Source organism: Bos indicus, chromosome 5, assembly GCF_029378745.1.
Source record: "Bos indicus isolate NIAB-ARS_2022 breed Sahiwal x Tharparkar chromosome 5, NIAB-ARS_B.indTharparkar_mat_pri_1.0, whole genome shotgun sequence".
Lineage (NCBI taxonomy): Eukaryota > Metazoa > Chordata > Mammalia > Artiodactyla > Bovidae > Bos > Bos indicus.
Window position 1 is genome coordinate 71,638,333 of NC_091764.1, and position 12,993 is coordinate 71,651,325.

The 12,993-nt window shown below is 47.3% G+C and overlaps 1 protein-coding gene across 4 annotated transcripts in view; it reads right to left on the reverse strand.

The window, feature by feature from the left end:
* The window catches only part of SYN3 (synapsin III), a 498,442-nt gene extending 485,973 nt beyond the window's left edge, over positions 1 to 12,469 (reverse strand). For 3 of the 4 annotated variants that reach the window (XM_070789671.1, XM_070789672.1, XM_019961256.2), the window contains exon 1: positions 12,362 to 12,469. The gene's annotated coding sequence lies outside the window, so the exon portion shown is untranslated. Of the gene's footprint in view, positions 1 to 6,128; positions 6,437 to 12,361 lie in introns of those variants that run through there. The other variant, XM_070789669.1, reaches the window with a different exon arrangement.
* Positions 12,470 to 12,993: the final 524 nt, after the last annotated feature.

Genomic DNA, 12,993 nt, shown 5'->3' on the forward strand with positions numbered 1-12,993 from the left:
TGGGTTCACAAAGCTCTACTTTTAAAATATTTTTTTTTGCCACTTTTCACCTCTTCTACCCCAATAACCCTAGTCCAAACTACCACCATCTCTGCCCATGGACTACTGCAACAGTCCACTCTCTGATCCTTCCATTTTGATCCCTATCCCCTACAACTTCCTTTTCACACACCATTCAGAATAATTCCTTAAAAACAAAGCAAGCATTTACAAAACACATATTCAAGAAAGCACTGAAGGACTTCCCTGGCGGTCCAGGGGTTAACAATCCACCTTGCAATGCAAGGGACGCGGGTTCCACGCACTGCAACTACCGAAGCCCATCCACCACAGCTAGAGTCTGTGCATCACAGGGAAAGGTCCCGCGTGATGTAACAAAGATCCCAAGTGCTGCAACTAAGACCCGACGCAGTCAGATAAAGCAAGCACTGACATCAAGAAGATACAAAGAATTAAACTCAAAACTTTAGAGTAAAAAACACAAAAGCAACCAAAAATGGGTAAGAGACTTGAATAGACACTTGACCGAAAAGGACACAAAAAGGGAAAAAACATACATGAATGAAAAGATATTCAACATCGTTTGCCATTAGGGAAAGGCATATTAAAACCACAGTGAGATACCACTAAATGATCAGAATGGCTAAAATAAATACTGAAAATGCCAACTGCGGACAAGAACACAGAGCAACGGGAACTTTTATACACTGCTTAAGGAAATGCCAAAATGCTACAACCATGCTGGAAAATAGTTTGGCAGTTTCTTATAAAACTGAATGTAAATTTACCATCTGCCCCAGCAATCCAACTCCCAGGTATTTATTTATCCTAGAGAAGCAAAAATGTATTTTCACACAAAAACCTGAACACAAATGTTTATAGCAGCTCTATTCCTAATTGCCAAAAGCTGGAAAGGAAACAAGTGTCCTTCAAGGGGTGAATGGATGGACAAACTGTGATATGTCTATTCAATGGAACACTAGTCAGCGATGAGAATGAACAAACTCTGGATATACCCAACAACATGAACGAATCATGAAGACCTTATGCTGAGGGAAAGAAGCCAGCCTCGGAGGGTTACATACTGTATGACTCCACTTAGCTGACATTCTCAAAAGGACAAAACGGTAGTGATGGAAAGTACAGCTGTAGTTGCCAAATGTCAGAAGTGGGGTATTCATGGTTATAAAAGGAGAACAGGAAGGATGTTTCTGACAAAGAAACAGTTTGTATTTTCACTGAGGTGCTGGTAGTTCCATGAATCTATACATCTGTTAAAAGTCATAGAACTGTACACCAACACAAAGTCTACTTTACCATATAGCAATTAAAAAAAGTTAAAGCAAATGAAAGAAGTCAAATCATGTAACCTCCTGGTTCAAAATCTCCAACTTAGGGACTTCCCTGGTAATCCATTGGTTAAGAATCTGCCTGCCAATGCAGGGGACACGGGTTCACTCCCTGCTCCAGGAAGATTCCACATGCTGTGGAGCAACTAAGCCCGTGAGCCAGAACTACTGAGCCTGCGCTCTAGAGCCCACGCTCCACAACAGAAGTCCCAGCAATGAGAAGTCTGTGCACCGCAAACTAGAGAGTAACCCACGTTTGCTGCAACTAGAGGAAGCCACATGTAGCAACAAAGACCCAGCACAGCTGAAAATAGAGAAAAATAGTAAAACTTAAAAGAAAAAACCCTCCAACTTAGAACAGAATCCAAACTTCTCTCCACAGCCCATGAGTTCCACCAGTGCGGGTATTTCAGATACTTCTCGGGCCACATCTTCTCAAACTCTTCCTTCTGTGTCTCTCTGTCTACCCTGAGGCACCCCTGCTGTTCCCTCTGCCTGAAATTCTTTCCCACAGGTATTTCCAAAACTCACTTCCAAACTTCCTCCATGCCTCTGCTCAAATTGTCAACTTCTCAGAGAGACCTTCTTAAACTGAATTTTCTATAATGGCATTCCCCCCTGCCCTTATACTGTTTACATTTTAATTCATAGCATGATCACTAACTCACATCTGTATGCACTTTATATTTCCCACCAGAATATAAGATCCACGAGGCTAGGAATCTTGTCTGTACCATTCATCAATACATCCTCAGTACCTAGGGCTTTGCCTACCACAAGATGAGAGTTCCACAAATAATTGTTAAATGATCAGTGATTAAACCCAGCAGATGAACATTTAGTGATGAGATTCCTAATGCATTGAACTTGGCCGCATACTTTGACTTCTTTGCAGTATCCGCATACTTTGACTTCTTTGCAGTATCCTTCAAATCACCTGTCCACTTGGCGCCTAAGTAAAGCAGCCTTAGTCCAGACTATTTAATTAAGCTATCAGTGTTCTAAAAATGAATTAACTCAACAACTCCCTACTAAGTGCAGCCTTCCAGTACTTGGTTAGGTACCTGGCTTGGGATGAGCTAGGATGGGGCAAGGCTGCAAGCACCCTCATTCTTAGAGTAATGCCACATGGGGTTTCCTCAGGGCTTCTAAAAAGCTATCTAGAAGTGCTACTAATATGTGCAAAGAAGTTGGAGGTGAGATTGAAGAAAGAAAAAATATACCACCTCTCCTCAACACCATTCCAAGGAGAAGGAATAAATTAGCACTTAAAGGACACCTACTCTCTATGTTCCAGGCACTCTCTAAAAGTTCTATTTAATCCTCCATCCACCCTTCAAGGTGGACTCTATGGGCCCCATTTTCATACATGAAAAGAGCCAGGCACAGAGAGGTTAGGTAACATGCCCAGAGTCACACAGCTATAGGTAATGACTGGTGCTCTGAACTCAGGCCTGTGGAACATCAAACCTGATTCTTTTCCCACTCTGAATTTTAGAAGCAATATTCATGAGGGTGGACACTGTCCAGAGGAACCAAGCAGACATGCCAACCTCAAACAGGAAACGCCAGCCCGGACACCTAGATTCTTCACTAAAACTTCTCAAAGGTCGGCATCAGCAAATCTGCTAAAGCAAGATGCTGAGCACTTCCAGTAAAAGTGTACTGAGCATCTGCTCTGTCACTGGGCTCACGTTTAGTATCTCACTTAATTTTCATCATCATTTTAAATGGGTTACATGTATGAAGCATTAAGGGCTATTTATCCAAAAACAAAGGTACCAATCCTACAAGCAAACAAGAACACCTGAGAATTCTCTACCCCCCACTTCATGCCAGTTAGAAATTTTGAACTTACCTCAAAAACAGAGCAGTGTGAAACTCAAACAACTGCATATAAATTTTTTTTATATGCTAGTTCTTTTAGTCTTGGTCAGGGTTTTACCCACTAGTTAGCACAGGAATTATTGTTCAGTGTTGCATACACAGAAACCAGGCAAAATGCAATTTGAGGGGCAATGAAAACATCTTCAAGGGTATTTTGGCTATGAATGATTTCTACCCCCATACTTTGGCTCTGGAATCTAAATATCAGTAAGACAAAACTCTTCTCTACCTCCTGGTTTCCTCTTGTTTACTCCTGCCTGGTTAATAATCGAGAGATCATAGATCAAGAAAGGCAGAGAGAGGCTACTAAGTGCTACTCTTTGCCAGGGCAGCAACGCCTGACGGTTACCAGCCGTTTCTGATGATGCTGGCAAGGAGAGGAGTTTCCTGCCCACTGGACCACTGCCATCCTCAGGCCACTCTTCCTCCATTTACCTGCTACCCACTCCCTTCCACATCCACCCCCGGCTGCTAGCTTTGCTTTCTAGCCCTGCAGAATATTTATAACCCCTCTTTCCTATGATGATCATTAGCGTATTCAAAGCCTGGTATTAGGATGATTCTTTCTTAACGTTATAGTGATCAAGAAAAGAGTCACATATCTGCATTGCGCTTTTAAATAACTAAGTGATGGTTTTTACTTCTGGGTGTTCATCTCTGCACATCCAAGATACTGACCCCCACCTCCCCACGAGGAGGCTCCACTGATCAGGTTCTACACTTTGGGAGCTGTGCCCTGGAAATATGCAGCTTAGTTAGGAAGACAAAGAACAGAGATCACATGTCATGTGGCCAGTGTTCTTACAGTGTACAATTAGGTGCTGGCCACATGTAGAGGGTGAGGGTTGCAGCTGCCTCCCCACCAGGAAAGCTTGCTGACCCATGAACTAGACTCTCCCGAAACACAGCTTGCATCCTGAGTCTCTCTGGGGAAACTGACCAGGTCTCAAGCTTTGTTTACTTACTACCCCATCCATGTCTCAGACCTGCCTCAATGTCAAGCCCACAGGAGGTGCTCATTGAGCCTTCCTCCACTCTGGCACTTCAAAGGGGCCTGGAGGTAAGGATAATTCAGTTGAAATGATCCCAAAGTTCTCAATGAAGGTTTAAAAATACTCTTTAATAATAATATCACTTCACACACCTAAGGTAAGGTGTCTTGGTCTCCATCTCTACCATGTATCAACTCACTGAGTGATATAAAACAGGTAACGTAACTTCTCTAGACCTTCATTTTCCCAGATATAAACTGAGGGGCCTGATCCAATGGACTGTAGGGTCCTCTCCAGATCCAGGGACCATCTGCTGTCCCAGACAGTAAAGTGGATAATCCACAATAATCTGACTGAACTGGCTGATCTGAAGAATCACTGGTAATTTCCAAAAGAATGGAGAGCATGCCAAGAGCCAGAGGTAGACAAAGACTCCAGCTCCAGCTCTTTTGTTACTCTACCATGAACCACCACCCCAGCACAGGTTCAAATGCCAGTGTCAACATTCACTGAGTGATGATCTTGGGTAAATCACTGAACTCCTTCGGCCTTGATTTTCACATCTTTAGATTGCTTATTCTACCTCCTCCCAGGCCCACTGGGAGGGTGATGCATTAAAATGTGTGTAAAGCCCCCTGCACCCAGAGGACACATGCTACGTTTTCCTTTGTGCAAACATCCTTCACCTCAGCAGTCATCCACTTAATCAACAGACTCAGATCCTGAGGCTTTTCATGATCCAGAGCACAGACAGCCAGAGAGGAAGGGCTCTAAAAGTCAATTAGTTCAACTCCCTCCCACCTCTGTGACTGACACATGAAGAAACTCAGACTCAGAGAGGTGCAAGGACCTGCCCAAGGACCTACGTGTTCTTCAGCAATAAAGCCTGGTCCAGAACACGGGGTGGTAGACGCCAAGGGTCACACAAGACACAGACAGAAACCTCTGCAGGCTCTGCTCTCCTTAAAGAAAATAGGGACACTCCAAATAAAACCAAATTCTAAAAGCAACGGTATTTTTTATTTACAAATTTTGGCGAGGGCTGCAGAAGAGATGTAGAGTCACAGTCTGTCTATGAAATGCAAAGTTTCCCTGAATTCCCTGTGAGATGAAGGGCAGAGTTTCTTGCTAGCAGCCCTTCCCAGTTACTCCAGTCCCCTTTCCCCTCCCCGTTTTGACTTTTTTCACTTTGTACACCTTGAGGGAGACATGCTGCACTAGGTTCCCATCTGAGCAAGGTGAGAAGTCTCAAGTCCAGGCAATAACGCACGCCCTCTGAAACACAAATGGCACAACCCCCCAACTGTGCCGTCATAATACAAAGAGAATCCTCCTGCTCCCGGAGCCCAGCACGGGACATTAAGAACATGACCCAGTCCACAAAGGCACACCCAAGGGCCAGCGATCCAAAGGTCCCCCTGAAAGACACAATCAAAAATCCCTGAGGCCATTTAGGTACTCCTGGAAACCTCAGCCCAGAGTCCATCAAGGGCACTCAACTGAGCACTGAAGAGGGAGCCCCAATAAGACAAGGAGGGGCGTGGGTGACAGCTGGCTCTGGGGAGATACTGCTAACCTGATGCGCCCCCTCCTGCCTCAGATTAACAGAGAGAAGCATCTCTCTTCCAGAAGCACTGGGCAGAAAGCTACACCAAGAGCAGGCTTGTGAACAGTGTCTTGTCAGCACACTCCCCACCAAGCGGCCCCCTAATCCAAGCCTCACATGGTGTTCTTGAGCAAATAAACAGAGAGGGAGACCGTCCTGGCCTAGCTCACACCACATGTGGGGGCAGTTCTGCATGGAGCCTGTGCCAACCTGCCTTCTAGAGCTGTTCCCTCCCGCTGCCCCCAAGGCTCTTCTCCTCCAGGCCCATTCTTCCTTCCAAAACCGGGGGCTCACCTCCTGGTTCTGAGGATCCTGCCAGGTTGAACAATGCTCAGAAGCAGGTGACCATTTAGCAGTTCATCCAGTGGGACCTCTGCAGGCCAGAGCAGCTGGAGCTGTGCCCGTGCCCAGGGGCAAGGAGAGACTGCCCTGTATAACTTTGAAAGGGCTCTCTCTTCCCTAAACACTTCTGATCACCCTCCTCCCCCTCCGTAGTACTATGGAGACATGTGCTCTGCTTGGGAGGAGGTAGGGAGGAAGGTGCAGCTATTTACTGGAAGAAGGGCAACAGCCAGCTGAGCCATGCTCCACGCTCACGACCAGCAGAAGCGGACTGGGAGAAAAATAGCTCTGTGTGCTGCCACAGAATTATTAACCCTTGGGCTCCAGCTTTGCTCCTCACACAGCTGAAGCAAGAAAAACAATACACTTAACCAATGGAGTGCCAGCCAAAGACATTACATCACCAGTCAGCACTGCCATTGGCTAATAATTCCTAGAAGGCATTATCTACTTCTAGGTGCTTAACCCTTTCGTGAACATCACAGCAAAGACTCAAGCATTTGGTCCAAGCCTATGGGTCCTGGACCATGCTTTTACCAGGATGATCTGGGGTGCCTTCTAAACATACAGATTGCTATGTTCCATCCCAAATCATCCAAATCAGATTCTTGAGAAGTATGTGATGGTTTAGTGGCTAAGTCAGGTCCGACTCTTGCGACCTCATGGACTGAAGCCCACCTGTCTCCTCTGTCTAGAGGGTTATAGTCCACGGGATTTCTCAGGCAAGAATACTGGAGTGGGTTGCCACTTCCTTCTCCAGGGGATCTTCCTGACCCAGGGACCAAACCCTGGCCTCCCACATTGCAGGCAGATTCTTTACCATCTGAGCTGCCAGGGAAGCCCGCATGGATTTCTGTATCTTAAACAGTGTTCAGAGTGTGGAAACCACTGGCCTATTCAGAAACGCTTCCTCTCTGAAGGAATGAGATGAGATTTTTCTGATCATTTGTTACATGCCCAATGCATTACTATATCATCTCACTTATTTCCTGCGCTGAGCAGTGATGTGACTGGCTCCATTTCATAGGTATAAAAAGAGAGACTAAGTCATTTGCTCAGAGACAGAGCCCGGCTTTGAAAGTCAGACTGTTTGTACCCTATCTTACTCCTCTTTTGAAGCTTCCAAAATCAAATCAAGCTATTTGCCTACTCATTGCCTCCAGGGTTATAGAAACAATAGACCTCCTGGATAAGCTGGAAAATGCCAGTAACATGTGATGCAGGAAGAACTAGGGAGTGAAGAGAAAGGGAATTCCCATAGCAGGTGTTCAGGGATCATGAACCTTCCAGAGAACCCTTCTCTTTCTTAGGCTCAGTTCTTCTGCTTCTGCTACAAATCTCTGCTTAGCTGTCACTTTCTCTGGGAAGCCTCCTCCTACCTCCAAATCTGGGAGAGATGCCCCTGGTCCAGGCTCCTATGTCCTCTGCATCAGTGGCCTCACTGCTTGCTTACCAGGTAAATTCCACAAGATTAATTACAGCCATTTGTACCTTCACCAACATAGACCCAGCACAGTACCTGCCACATGTGAGCACTCAGTCTTGACTGTGGAAAGAGGGGAGGGAGGGAGGGGTGGAGAGAAGGAAAGAGGGAGGGAGGGAGGGAGGGAGGGAAGGTCCTTACTCAAATTCTAAACAGCATCACCCTGATGCGGGAAAGGCAAAGGACTGGAAGCCAGGGGAACCACAGGTCCAAAACTGTCTGACCTTGGGCAAGCCCATTCTCAGGGGGCCTTGGTTTCCCCATCTGAAAATAAGAACAGAAGCTACAAGAACTACATAACTACCTACAAGAACTTCCTTGTAGGTAGTGTTATGAGGATCAACTTAAAGAATGATAGGAGTTTGGATGCACTCCTCTGCACTTTCTCCCTCAATCTCATCCATATTATCAGCTGGCATCAAAGTGCTGACACCCCTCTTAATAGCCGGAGGTCCCCCTCGTCCCTGTGTGGGTGTCTTGGACATCTCCAAGACAGCATTTACATTTTCTCCCCCTGATCTTCACCACCACTCTTTGACTGGTGCTCCTATCTATTGATCTTTTATTTTTTTGGTAATTGAGATGAAATTTATATAACATAAAATTAACCATTTTAAAGTATACATTTCAGTAGCATTTAGTATACTCATAGTATAGTTCAAACACAACTTCCATCCAGTTCCAAAATATTTTCACCATCCAAAAAGGAAACCACTTAGCAGTCACGCCCTGTCTACCTTTCTTCCCCTCTCCACACAAAACTCTGGCCAACACCAATCTGCCTTCTGCCTCTATGGATTAGGCTACTTGGACTATTTCATATAAGTGGAATCATATAATATGTGACTTTTTGTGTCTGGCTTCTTAAACTTAACATGTTTCCAAGGTTCATTCACATGGTAGCAAGTATCAGTGCATACTCAATCACTAAGTCATGTCTGACTCTTTATGACCTCATGGACTATAGCCCTCCAGGCTCCTCTGTCCGTGGACTTTTTCAGGCAAGAATACCGGAGTGGGTTGCCATTTCCTCCTCCAGGGGATCTTCCTAACTCGGGGATGGAACCAGAATCTCTTGTATCTCCTGCACTGGCAGGCGGATTCTTTACCACTATGCCATCTGGGAAGCCCAGCATGTATCAGGACATCCTTCCTTTTTATGGCTGAGTAAGATTTCATTGTAAATACATACCACATTTTTGTTCATCCATTCCCGTTTATGGACAGCTGGCATCCAATCTTGAGCCATAAACCTCGGGTGGGGGGGGGTCACCCTTGATCCTTCCCTTTCCCATAATCCTGACATCGAATGTATCAGCAAGTCTTGTCCATTTAACACCCCCAATACAGCTCCTTCTGCTTTTCCAGTATCACTGCTCCCCTGCAGCCAGGACATCAACACCTCTCTCACCAAACTCCTCATTTGTGCCAAGATCCCATTCTTCTTCCTAGTCCTTTTTTTACCCGCGAGCTGCATAAACCACATCATCCATTCACTTCAGCAATATTTACTGGGCACTTTTCTTTATGGAGGCATGACAGACAACAAGCAATTATGTAACACCAGGTTGTTACTAGGTCATTAAGATCCTTCACTGAGTTTTCATTGCACCTTGAGTAAAATCCAAGCTCAGCATGGCCTTCCATGGCCCCATCTATTTCTCCAAACTCATCTCAGGCTGCTCTCCAGTCATGCTGGATTCCATTCCTCCACCTCAAGGTCCTTGAACAAGTTGTTCTCTCTGCCTCTTGACCTTGGCATTGCTGGACCTTCCGCATCCCTCAGATCTCAGTGTAAATATCACTTCTTGGTGATACTACTCCTCTAAGTGGATCTACCCTTCATTAACTTCACTCATGCAAGAAATATGTGCTGAACACTGTGCTGGGATAAAGTGAGGTATGACCTCCTGGAGCCCTCAGTGTAGCAAGGAGGACCAATTACAGGGAAGTAAATACAATGAATCAGCAAGTGTGGTGAAGGGGGCATAAAAGGGAGGATATCTGCTTTATACCGGATGATCCAAAAGGCCTCTCTGAGGAGGTTATATTGAAACTGAATGGTGAGAAAGACTCCAGCGGGAAGATGGCCTATTACTTTCCATCACACCCTGGCTATGTAATGCAACAGTCCATTCTTCAGTATTTGCTTTGAAGGAATCAAAGCATTTAATGTCAGTCTCTGCCTCCCCTAATAGACTAAACTGTATTCCCAGCACTGAGGACAGTACCAACCATTTAGGAGGTATTCAGTGCACATTGATGAATTAATTACTGATCAATTAGTTAATCAATTCACCAATGAAATCATTCCACAGACTGAAACAAGTTCTGTGTTTTTTGCTGTGGTCATTACTTTATAGCAGAAGGACACCTACTCTGTTGGGTTTTAGAAAACAATGGGCTGACTGTAAAATGAGAATGCATATGCATAAGAGACACTGGATAGTAGTCATTGTAGTCATTATCAGGAAAGATTCTTTCCTTGTGGAAGCTGATCGACTCAATTCAAACTCCAAAATCCATTTTCAAGTGCAGTCAAGAGTTTAAAGGTGAGAGAAAGAAATGCTTCTGTTCTTCACCAGGCACAGCGCAAAGCACCTTCTCTCTGGTATCTCGGCCACTTCCCAAGCCCACCCTGGGAAGCAGCTGCCCAGGCACAGCTCTCAGCAACCCCCTCTAAGAAGAGGGCACCTCTCACTCCCCATGCTGGTTTCTGGGAGTGCTGGCTGCACACAGCTCACAGTTGAGCTCCTCTTCAGGAACCATCCTGCTGAAGGGACACCCAAAGTTATGCCCCCTTCCCTGGAGGCAGTCTGCCCCCACTAATTGATCAACATGGGGTTTCAAAGGCCTGGCCCCCAGCCTCAGATCACCTGAGGCCTCTCTTGCTTTCCATCATTGACCAACTTCTCCCTCTGCCCCCATCCTGATTTCCTCACCATCCATCCCTTGGAGAGTGAGACCATTCCCCAAGAATCCACTTACACCCAATTCTCAGAGCCTCTGAGTCTCTTCCCTTAGAATCCAACCTATGACAGGTGGGGATGATGACTTCCTTTTTAAATAAGAAAACTGAGATTCAGAAAGGTTAATAATGTCCCCAAGGCACATGGCTAAAGTGACTTTCTGGTGTGACTCCCTGTCAAGACTTTTCTCTTCACCACAGCCTCTAACAGCTGAGGCTGTGTCTCCATGAGACAGAAAGAGCCCATAGAGAGAAAACCAGATCAGAAACGACTGGCAGAGGTTCCCTTCACCATCCTCCAGGGGGCACCCCTGACAACAAGGTCCAGGTCAAAACCTCCAGAAACAATATGAAAATGACCTGTAGGTTGCAGAGGAAAGCATCACATGAGCAATGTCTCCATGCCTGAATGATCCATGCCTGGAAGCCAGGGAGCAGGGCTCTGGGGCAGACACTTCTGCCTTTAGGGGCCAGAATATTTACAACCACATCCAAAATATTAACTGCAACTTACCAGCTTTCTATTGCTCGAATCTCCATCCATTTCCATAGAGCTGCCAGAATTCTTTCACTGCCCTCCTTGATCACAGGACAAAAATCTATAGAGTCTAAGACTGCATTTTAAGGTCTGTGCATGTTTTAGCTCTTGCCATGTTGACAGCTCATTTCCTCCCCACAAAAGCCCCAGTCCTATTTGATTAGCTGACATAGGATTAACTGATGGTCTAAGTCAGGATACTGGACTTTTTCATCTTTGCACAGGAAAATCTCTGGAATTCCTGCTATCCTATCACACACACACACACACACACACACACACGCATACAGACCCCCTACCCCAGTCTTGGTATCCAATCACACACACACACACACACCCCAGTCTGCTATCCCATCACACACACACACACCCAGCCCACACAGCTTTCACCCTGGCAAACCCTCCTACTCCTCTAGTCCCCATTCAATAGTCACCTCCTCTTGAAAGCCTTCCTGGCTTGCTCATGGTCCTCCTCTCCACGTAACATCCCCTGTACAACACTGCATTATAACTGTTTCTCCTGTTCTCCTTCTTAGTCCCAGGGACTCCTCCAACACCCTTCTTCCTGACTCTAGGGTTTAGCACATTGTCTGGCACACAATAGGAACCCGATAAACGCAGAATAAATACACGAGGCGCTCCATAAAGCACTAATTTCTCTGCCCTAGCTTGGCCAAGGAACCACTCTGAGTTTTGTTTTTTTTTTTTCCCCCTCTCTGAGCTCTAAGAGACCTAGAAATAAGAAATGGCATGATGAATCTGACCCCTGGCTCCGGGGGCAACAGGTCAGGAGGCGTCTGCAGATCTAGGCAGAGCAGACGTCCGGCCTCTGCGGTCGCCAGTTCCCCGCAAGCTCTTCCCCGGGCCCAGTCGCTGGGTGGAGATTCTCTTCGAAGCCACTATCCGAAGCCCCTCTGGCTCCCCGGCCCCTCAGGCGTGCCCCGCACGCACACCTGTCCGTCCCAGGGTCGGCCCGGCGAGCTGGCAGCAGCACTCGAGGAGGAAGCTTGCCGCGCCGGCTCCTCCGCCCACTGTCGGGCCCCTCCGCGCGCCCGCATCCCGCAGGCACAGAGCCGGAGCGCCTGGGAACGCAGCCTGGCGCCGGGACGCCACCAGCAGCCTCGGCGGGAGGTGGCGGGGACTCCCTGTTACCAGAAACCTCACAAAGTATTAACTTCGCTGCGGGTTCTGCTTACCTTGCGAGCCGCCAGGAACCCGGAGCCGGGGGTGTGCCTTGGCCGCGACGCCCGCCTGCGGATCCACTGGGGTCCCGGAGCTCAGCCTCCGCACCCCGTGGCGCGCGAGCGTCTCCCCTCGCCGCGGGGCCCCATTGGCTCGGGCAGCCAGGCCCCGCCCACGGGAGGCTCCGCACATTGGAGGCCCCGCCCCTCGCGCCCCTCGCGCCCCTCTTGCCTCCCGGCTACCCGGCTCTCGGCCCCTTCAAGTGGTGAGGTGCTTCTAGACTCAGCTCTCACCAAGCTCAGGCAACCGAGAAAGGTAATAATTCTCCATCCCAAGAGCGTCTAGACGCCCCTCGGGGAGTGTGAAGAGTGCAGAGTCCCTGGAAACCAGCTTTGAGAAAGTCACCTGACCCTCCCTGGCCTTTGGGAGACTCCAGAAATCCCACAGCAGATGTCTCAGGCCCTGTGCTAGGCACTTAGAGCCAGGCGTGCCTCGGGGAACCACACAAAGTTTGTCGCCCTCACGGATTTTGCACGAGGTGGGGGTCGGGGCGGGCAGGCTATAAGCAGATAAACAAATAAAAAGGTAATGCCAGATTGTTGTGAGCATTATCGGTGGGGTGATTTCAATAAGAAAGGGGGCCGGG